Source organism: Cibotium barometz, chromosome 48 (assembly GCF_041138505.1).
Source record: "Cibotium barometz isolate CiBa-2024 chromosome 48, ASM4113850v1, whole genome shotgun sequence".
NCBI classification, from domain to species: Eukaryota; Viridiplantae; Streptophyta; class Polypodiopsida; order Cyatheales; family Cibotiaceae; genus Cibotium; species Cibotium barometz.
Genome location: NC_141093.1, coordinates 7,178,549 through 7,188,123, shown reverse-complemented (window position 1 = coordinate 7,188,123; position 9,575 = coordinate 7,178,549).

Here is a 9,575-nt window from a genome sequence, read left to right as displayed (position 1 = left end):
GTTAAGCATGGGTGCAATGCTAATGCAGGCTAAGATGGTGTGGAAAGTGGGGGTTGAAATAGGGTCCAATAAAAATATATTAAACTGAAGCAAGTAAAGGGAAAGGGTATGGTTGATGAGGATGAGGGTATATATGAGGGTGACCAGCCACGGTTGGCAAGGTGTTAAGATCAGTGAAAGAATCATGTCTAGCTTCTTTTAGTCACGTCCTTCCAATGGGGTATCATCTGAGGTAATGGTTGTCAACCTATGGATTTTGGCATGTGCCTGGGTGATGAGGGCTTCTTTGTGGTGGAGGAGTTCTTGGTGGGTTTCTTCTCAAGCAGCTCCGGTGGGCTTCGATGGGCCCTTTGGTCACGGCTTGGTTATACTCCTCATGAAAATTGGTAAGGGTTTTGGTTGTCTCTTTGGTTGCTCTACTAGGTTGGGATCACACTCCTTGGCAAATTGGTTAGCTGTTGCACATGGATGACTTGGGCTTTTTCAACTTTTGAGCTCATCTAAGAGTTGGTCTTGTTAGGATTCATGTGCCTGGCTACCCTAATTTTGCTAGTTTCTAGAGCTTGGTATTAGGGCATCCATATCTTACTTATGAGTGTGGGCTAGCTCCTCTTGGGTGGCTTTGTGGACACCACCAGCTCATTCCGAAGCCTATGGATTTTACTTTTTGCTCTCTTGAGCTTGGCTCTAATTTTTACATTCTTCTCATGTGGAGCTTGAAGTTGGTTGGGAGTGGTTAAAGGTCCTAAGTGACACTCTTCATGAATAGACTCATCCTAGCACTTGAGCTGATGTTGTTTACAGAGAATGTGGTACTTGGAGATCTTGGCCGCATGGCTGCTGATAAGCTTGATCCATTAGTGAGTGTTGATTTTCGAAGTGGTAGGGGGACCTAAAGAGTCATTATGGGCCGAGTTCTCATCCTAGGGGATGAGATGGTTTGTGAGAGACCAATCTATAGAATCCTTGAGAGTTACGTAGAGGTGGGTATGGGGGGATGGTCCCAATGGTAGAAATGAGACCAAGCAAATTTGGTAGATGTAGGGATAGTTTGGGTGTGGGTTATGATGGATTGCTTATGGGTCACTTGGTTAATCTCTTGATAGGCATGCTTGGTCTCCAAGCACTTCTCCTAGATGTGGGTCATGTGCAAAGAAGTTGTTTGGCTCAAATATATTATTGCTTTCTCTTGGGTAGATTGGGGAATAGGGATTGCGGCTTCTAGATGTAGTGATCGTGGTTGGGGGCTAGTTTGCTAAAGGCTTGTGGGCGGTCGAATCTTCCTCCATGGTTGGCCTTGGTTAATCTCTTGATAGGCATGCTTGGTCTCCAAGCACTTCTCCTAGATGTGGGTCATGTGCAAAGAAGTTGTTTGGCTCAAATATATTATTTGCTTTCTCTTGGGTAGATTGGGGAATAGGGATTGCGGCTTCTAGGTGTAGTGATCGTGGTTGGGGGCTAGTTTGCTAAAGGCTTGTGGGCGATCGAATCTTCCTCCATGGTTGGCCTTGGCAAGAAAACTGATGGTTTTGTGATGTGTCCCAATTTTACCACTTTGGGGAGGTTTGGGGCTGTTAAAGAGATGTTGATTTTGTGAGGTTTCCCATGTTTGCCTCTTTTGGGAGGTTGGGGCTTGGAGTTGTTAAAGAGACGATGCATAAGTAGGGAAAGGACCGGGTAAGGTATAGGGGGCCAGCTCTTTGCCAATGGCATGCCAAAGGATCTTTGTGAGCATGTGGATGCAATGTACCTTTCTTACCGTTCTTGCATGAGCTTTGGAGTTCATTGGTAAAGGATTCATCCCAATTTGGTGGTGGTTCATAAATTTGTTAGTATACACTCAATGCTTGCCTCTCAGTATGTATCTCACATCTATGTTTAGTGCTCATTTGTAAAGATCTCCATTATAAGGAGAAGCCATTGGTGCATGTGTCTTTGGTGAGAACCCCGGTTTAGATGCCAATGGGGTTGTTATTATGACCTTTGATGGTTAGGAGATGGTCATGGGTGTAAGCATTAACTTGGGCAGCCCATGTGGTATGGAAAATATTATTGGAATATTTCCTAGGATACCTAAGTTCATTATTAGTGGTGGGTGGGCCAAGTTCTTGATATGTGATCTGTGATCCCATCCATATCCCGTAATCGTCCATGTTTATATACACGTCTACCACACCATCATCTGTAGTACTCTATATGGACATAGTTATCACAAGAGCTAAGGTATCCAATGATTGTGAGTATCCACATCCTCCACACTTACTACTTCCTCTATCTAGAGTTTTTCTAGATCACCATGTAAGATCTATTTGAGAGCGCATGGGTGGACAACACCATCACATTGTACCTATCTCAAAATTCTCTTCATTGTGTAACTATTGCATTGTATATTGCACTTTGTTTTTCTATCTATCTATCTGTTAGGATATATTCTTATATGGTATTATAGCTTAGGTGCTTTTATTAAAAATAGTGCATAAAGTGTAGTCTTTCTTTGCATAGAATACTAGGAGTGATGGCTTTTATCTCTGCTATTATTGCACTAGTCTTGTGCATTTGTTCCCCACCAGCTTTCACAGAAGGCAAGCTTGATGGGACAAACTACACTCTTCGAAAATTCAAAATCAATTCCATCCTAGACTTGTATGAGCTTCTAGAAATTGTTCTAGGAATGGATGTCAAACCAGTGGGAACCCTCGATCCCAATAATAGTGCAATTATACTACCACCAAATGCTACACTTCTTCAACCATGGAAGAGGTGCAATGCTAATGCACTTTGTGCCATCATCACCATCATCAGTGATTTTGTTCTTACTTTGATTTAACACACAACTAAGGCATCGGGAGGCTTGGATCCATATGGATCTGGAAATCAGATAAGGATTTAGAACCTAGAGAATTAGCTTACCACTCAGAAGTTTGCTGAAGGAGAAGCTGCTGAAACATTTATCACAAGGATAAAAAATCTGCAGGATCAAATGGCTCCTACTATGGGGATTACAAAGTCTAGTGAGAGGAACTAGTCTCCAGGTGCATACAAATTCTTCCACAAAAGTATGATGGCTTAGATGGCATTAAACACTTAGGTTAGAGCTCCACCTCTATCATTGAAGAATTTAGTGCTACGTTGCTTGAGAAGGAGATACGATTAAAGACATGTGATGGCGATGATGTTGCATTTTTGGCCAATGCTAAAGGCAAAGGCGTGTCATATTTTCTGATGATAAGAAGAAGAATCCAAAGAAGAAGAAGATTCAAGGGAGCTACTATTATTGTGCCAAGAAGGGTCACGCTGTCAAAGTATAAAGAAGCATGCAGATGAGAAGAACATCACCCTGAAGCCTTCATGGAAGGGAAAGGAGTCAATTAACAATGCTGCTGAGACTGAGCTTAAACTTTGGGTTGCCATCGAAGAGGTAGTCATGGATTTTGGATACTGGAGCATCCGAACACATGACCAGTAAAAAGGGCTGGTATAGTTCTTGGAAGCCTCTACAGGAACCCATCAGTGTTGTTAGTGGGAATAATGCTAAACGTCCAGTCAAAGGGTTTGGAACCATATCTTTTGTGGTAGCTACAAGTGAAGAGAAGAAGATGTCAAACATGCTCTACGTACCTCAAATCAAGAGGAATCTACTATCACTTGTTGCTCTGCGAAATGACAGATCATTGACTTCTTGAAGTATGCTTCAAGAAAACTAAAGTAGAAATTCTAGATGCTACTGACAACTTAAGGCACAATAATCTACATGATCTGAGCACCCTTATATAGTGAGATGATTGTAAGATAAGAGCACGAGTAAGCTTTGGCACAAGCGATTTGGTCACATTAGATGTGTAGTGCTGAAGGAGATGTAAAAAAAGAGAATGGTAGCTAATTTTCTTATATTTTTAGAATTACAGGAACAATGTGAGGCTTGCATGATGGGCAAGCAACAACACAAGGGATAGAAGAAAGTAGTAATAGGGCATGGAATTAAAGAGAATCTAATTTTGATATAAAAATTCTTTATGCATCTATTTATGCATAAAATCAATTTAATAGGAATAATACTTTTAAAATAAAAAGATTTTCAATATGCATCTTTCTATGCATAGAATTTAAATCTAATGAAAATAACACTTTTATAATTAAAAAATATCCAATATGCATCTTTCTATGCATAGAAATTGAATCTAATGAAAATAACACTTTTATAATAAAAAAATATCCAATATGCATCTATATCATGCCCAATCACTATAAGTGTAGGTGGACAAGCATAAAGAAGACACATATGTTTCACTGCTTGCCAATGCCAAGTACTGGGAAAATGCTAAAGTCCGCTCAACTGTGACACTGCATATGGAATAGAAGACAAGTACTGCATAGATAATAAGGCATTTGATAGCTTGCTCTGATAAGAGGCAACATAAAAAAGCATATGTGAGATAGCTGGAGCCCCCCCTTAATTAGTATAAACTGGATACCTGAAAAGTAATGCAAAAACCTACTATCTCTAACTATAAATGCATGATGTACATCATAAGCAAATCATTAAGGCTGATTTCTACTCAGTTAGAAGTTGTAACCCAATTATTATCTTCCAAAGAAGCAAAAGGAGAAAGTGACTCCTCACTTAATGTGGAAGTAATGAGGACGGTATTAGCATAATAAGATGTTGCCTGTTTGACTGCTGTAATCAAGAAATCACAATGGTTGCATTCTCTTTAAGTAATGCATGACCCATGGTAGTATAGCAATATGGGAAATTGGGGCTATTGAATCTGACTGTTGGTCAGCAACAATAGAAGATTGATTCAAAGTCAAAACAGGCTTAGCTGAGTCAGTAATAAGCAGAGGATGTAAGCACTGTGGATAACAATAATGTATAAGCTATTAAGGTCCATTGAATGTCAATGGACAAGTTGACAAGGTGGAATCAGCAATGGAAATGGGCTGATTTAGTAAACCTAGCCAAAAATGTTGATATAACAATCTATCTATTGTTGGGGGTAACAGGACATACATCTAGCCAGGCCATGAAAGTATAAAGCAACCTCTCAACATGGAAAAATAAAGAAGATGTGTAATCCCACACAGATTAATGCAGAGGAACCGTGAATTATGCATAGTGAAAAGACAACCAAGCTGAAGACAATGTAGCAGTCTGCTGACTCCATTAGCATCCATGTAGATAAGCTACAAAGGTGAGGTAACTTGAATAAGGAGTTGGGAAAGAAAGTAATACATCTCATCAAGTAAACATCATTGCACATACAGGTATGTCTCCAAGACATAGCACAATTGAGAGGTCAAATGCATAAGTGACCATGACATCACCAATAGTAATACACACCATGTGTCCCCCCTCAAATGCAACTGCGATAGAGACAACTTTGTTTGACAATTGCTAGAAAGCATAGTTAGCTGAGGACTGATCATTTCACTAGGATCAATGTCAGACATACCACCAACTGACAATCTTGATTTAGACTCGAGGTACCAATCATCATTTGGTAAGGGCAAAGGAGGCAAATCACTACATGTGATTATTAAAGCATAGCCATCATGTACAAAGTTGGCTTTCTCTGCATTGTTAATTGAGGTGGCAGTAAGACCTTGCTGCTTCTTTTTCTCCTCATGCTTTTTTTGCTTTCGATAGTTCTCAATGACATGACCAGGTTTTCAACCATAATTGCATCTCTTCTTCTCAAATTTATCCCCTTCCGGATCAGAAGAATCTGAATGGGCTAGTGCCTTACCCTTAAGTTTAGCATGAGAAGGAGCCCCATATTATTCCTTTGCCATAGTGGGAGGTAGAAAAAGCTTGATGGAAAGCGAGCATATTATTCTGATTGGAATGAGACTGATCTCCCTGTAAAACAAGATAGCTACCAACTCATAAAATGTATACAAATATGTATTCCTCTTTGTCTGGAGGCAAAGAGTGGTAACAAATCCCTAATAGGATTCAAATAGGCCATTGAGAACTGTCAAGAATGACCTCATCAATGTTGATTAGCTGGTCTCTTAGATCCTTAACATGGGGCCAAAAATGCATCCATAGATTCACCCTCAGTTAGATGCTCTAAGTTAAGCTTTTTCGAGAGATAGGTAACTCGAGCTTCATTGTGGATCTGATACAGAGAGGCAAGTATATCCCATGTACCTTTAGCAAAAGTACATAAATGGATGTAAGGAATGACTTGCTATTTGTAGGAGAGAGAAATCAAGGCATGAGCCTACGCATCTTTAGCATCCCATCTGAGTTGTTTTGATATAGAAGGAACGGGTGTAGGTAGAAAAATGCCATTGGAATCAGACTCACTGGTTCTGATAAACTAGACGTGTTGACAATAGATGCAAGGTCAGCATGCCTTAAATACAACACCAAATACATACACCCATAAGATCTTTGCCACCATTACATCCCTCATCATATATGCCCACATAGAATAGTTGGTGCCATCCAACTTATCATCAATGGACAACATGCTAAACAAATCATTGGTGTTTGGTGTTTCCTGACATCTTACAAAGTAAAGGAATATGTAAACTGAAGTTTTATCTAACACAAGCAGTAGCTTAAAGTGACTCAGAGTACCTCAAATGTTTGCTCAATGCATGTGCAAACTCACTAAATCAAAAATTTGTAAGTTGGAAGCTGTAGGCATAATTGGCAGTGTCGAAATCAGCAGTAGGTGCAAAATTTATTGTAGAATCAAGAGGTCAAAAGTTGACATGAAATTAATAGGACGGAAGCTGACATACAACAAAAGTAAGTCAGAAGATAATGTGGAATCCGTAGGATGAAAGTTGATGTAGAAGTTGTTATAGCTCACCCAAACCCCCCTTGAAACACATCCAATAAGAGATTACCTGGTGAACCGCAACTATCATGAGGATCTTTCCAATGGCCGAGCTCGTAATCCTTGAGGTCTCCAAGCTCTAGAACTCCTTGAAAAGCAATTCCACTGCACCTCCCATGAGCGTTGTCACACCACCGTGTTACACTACGTGTACTCATCCCTCCTCTCACCTCACTCCACTCACACGCTCACTAGCATGGATTAGAGAGAAATTAGCAAAAGGATTAACAAGATCAAGACTCTATTGCACAATGGGAGAGTTCTCTATATTATGAGAGATATTCACTTATATTATGAGAGATATTCTCTATATTATGAGAGATATTCACTTATATACATGGCCAAAAGTGTTCACACTCACTTAATTTGTAGACCGGGCACTTTAGGCTCATAAGAGGCCTAGCTATTACAATGAGTACTCTCATAATATATCCATGAAGTATATCACTTGGGACTTCATCCTAACACACTCTCTTGAAGTGGAAATTGCCATAAGTATTCCATAGGACCATTATGGGCGCCCATCCAAGTTAAAGATTTGGACCCCATTGCTTCATATCTTGAATGTATGACCGGGCACTTTAGGCTCATAAGAGGCCTAATGCTATTACAATGACTACTCTCATAATATATCCATGAAGTATATCACTTGGGACTTCATCCTAACACACTCTCTTGAAGTGGAAATTGCCATAAGTATTCCATAGGACCATTACAAGCGCCTATCCAAGTTAAAGATTTGGACCCCATTGCTTCATATCTTGAATGTATGACCTTTTGGTGTGTCCACCTTGATTCCTTGACATAAGATAATGGTAGTAGCTCTTGTTAACCCTAGGAATGGGTTAACATTCCACCCTTCCTGATGTTGATCGCATCCTCGTCTTCGTCGTCATGATTGCGTTGAAGACCTTTGTGTGGGGAGAATTAGCAAGCATGGTTGATGTCTTTTGTTGATGTTGAGTGACATTCAATGGTTATTGTTCCTCTAGAAGGAATAAGAAAGGCTAGTTAGTAAATGAAAAGGTTAGAGATTAGTGGGAATTCCTAATGGTTGGGGGTGGTGGGGTTTTTGTGAATGATTGCATTTTTATATTTTTGTGAGCATGTTTAAAAAAAAATATTTTTTGCTCACTTTGTTTTTGGCAATCATAAGCAGAGTTGCGTGTGATTTGTGTTAATTGAAACTAAGAGATGTTAATAATGAGAGAGAAGAGAAGGAAGGATCTGGAGGAATATAGACAAAAATCATCGAACAAGATTGTGATTCTTAGTTCCTCATCTGAATCATTGAAGACATTTATCATTTGAAGAGATTGGCCTTTGATGATGTCCTATTGTGGCAGGATTCTTGTCAAATTTTGTTGAGTAGGACCTGTTCTCCTGCATGCTTCTTCCCATGTGATTTTTATGTTTTTATGTATATTTAAGTGTTCAATGAAGTAGATATACATGAAGTACATGAACTGAGTCAAATAGACTCTTATTGAGTTGTTGCTTGTTGAAGTAGCCATGAGTTGGTGAGGTATGAAAGAATTACGTCGAATTTTAAGGCTAGTATAAACATCTTCACTAAGGATTAGAGGTCAATGTGTTGTGAAGATTTGTGCTCGGAGAGGTTTGCAATTCGAAGGAAAGTTCTAGGCAATGGGTTGTACCATGGACCAAGGCTGTGGCCCACCATGGCCCCCCCATCCAGAGATGTACCTGGAAAGTTATCAATGGTGAGGCTTTGGTGCAAATGTCCTCTAATACATGAATATGGATTTTTACCCATGGAGCAGCTGCTACATTAACTTAGTTAAAAGAATAGTAAGCCATAAGCTTAACCAAATGTATTGGCTATTAAAGGTTGTTGGGAGTTTCTTGTGATATTCTACCCTATTTAGGTAGGCCATATGTGTGACTCCCTTGTATTTTTGTCTTTTTTTTTTGGTTACTTAAAAAAGAAACACCTTGTGAGCAACAAGGTAGGCCATATGTGTGACTCCCTTGTGTATTTAGGTAGGCCATATGTGTGACTCCCTTGTGTTTTTGTCTTTTTTTTTTTGGTTACTTAAAAAAGAAACACCTTGTGAGCAACAAGTTCTTGTGTCTACTCTCCTTTTTGAGAGAATAAGTGCTTAAGGGGTGAGAAGAGCATCGTGAGTTTATCCTTGATGCACTCATAAGTCTCCATTGTCGACGTGGGGATTGATTCTTAAATTTGTAGCTCAAATGTTATCAAGGCGGTAGGTACAACTAATGGTTGGGTGCCATTTGTGGTGATCGAACACGCAAGCTCCTGTGTATGTGCTATGGGTTGAGTGGATTGCTTGGTGTTGCTTGGGTTTCCATTCTTGTCAAACTTTAGGTGAAGTTGTTGGGGTTGAAGTCGGTGGTGAGGTTTTGTTCACTTTGTTCGATCTTGGCAACCATATGATGGTATTACAATCATAATACCCTTGTTGTTAAAGCATGTTCACAGGCACTCATTTTTCATGAACATTAGGAGTTAATAGGTGATGCCCTTGAGGCTTCTTTCTTTGAGCAGGCTTGGGGCACTTCGTGATGTGCTTGGGAATCCAAGCTTTGGTATTACCTTGGTAGTATCCTTGATCTTGCAATAATCTTTTTGGTACCCACACTTGTTGAGTTACGGCGGAGTTCTTTGAGGAACTCGCTTAGTCTTTTGTGGACAATGTCATGAAGTACTTGTATTCTTCTTTGGCCTCTGAGTTT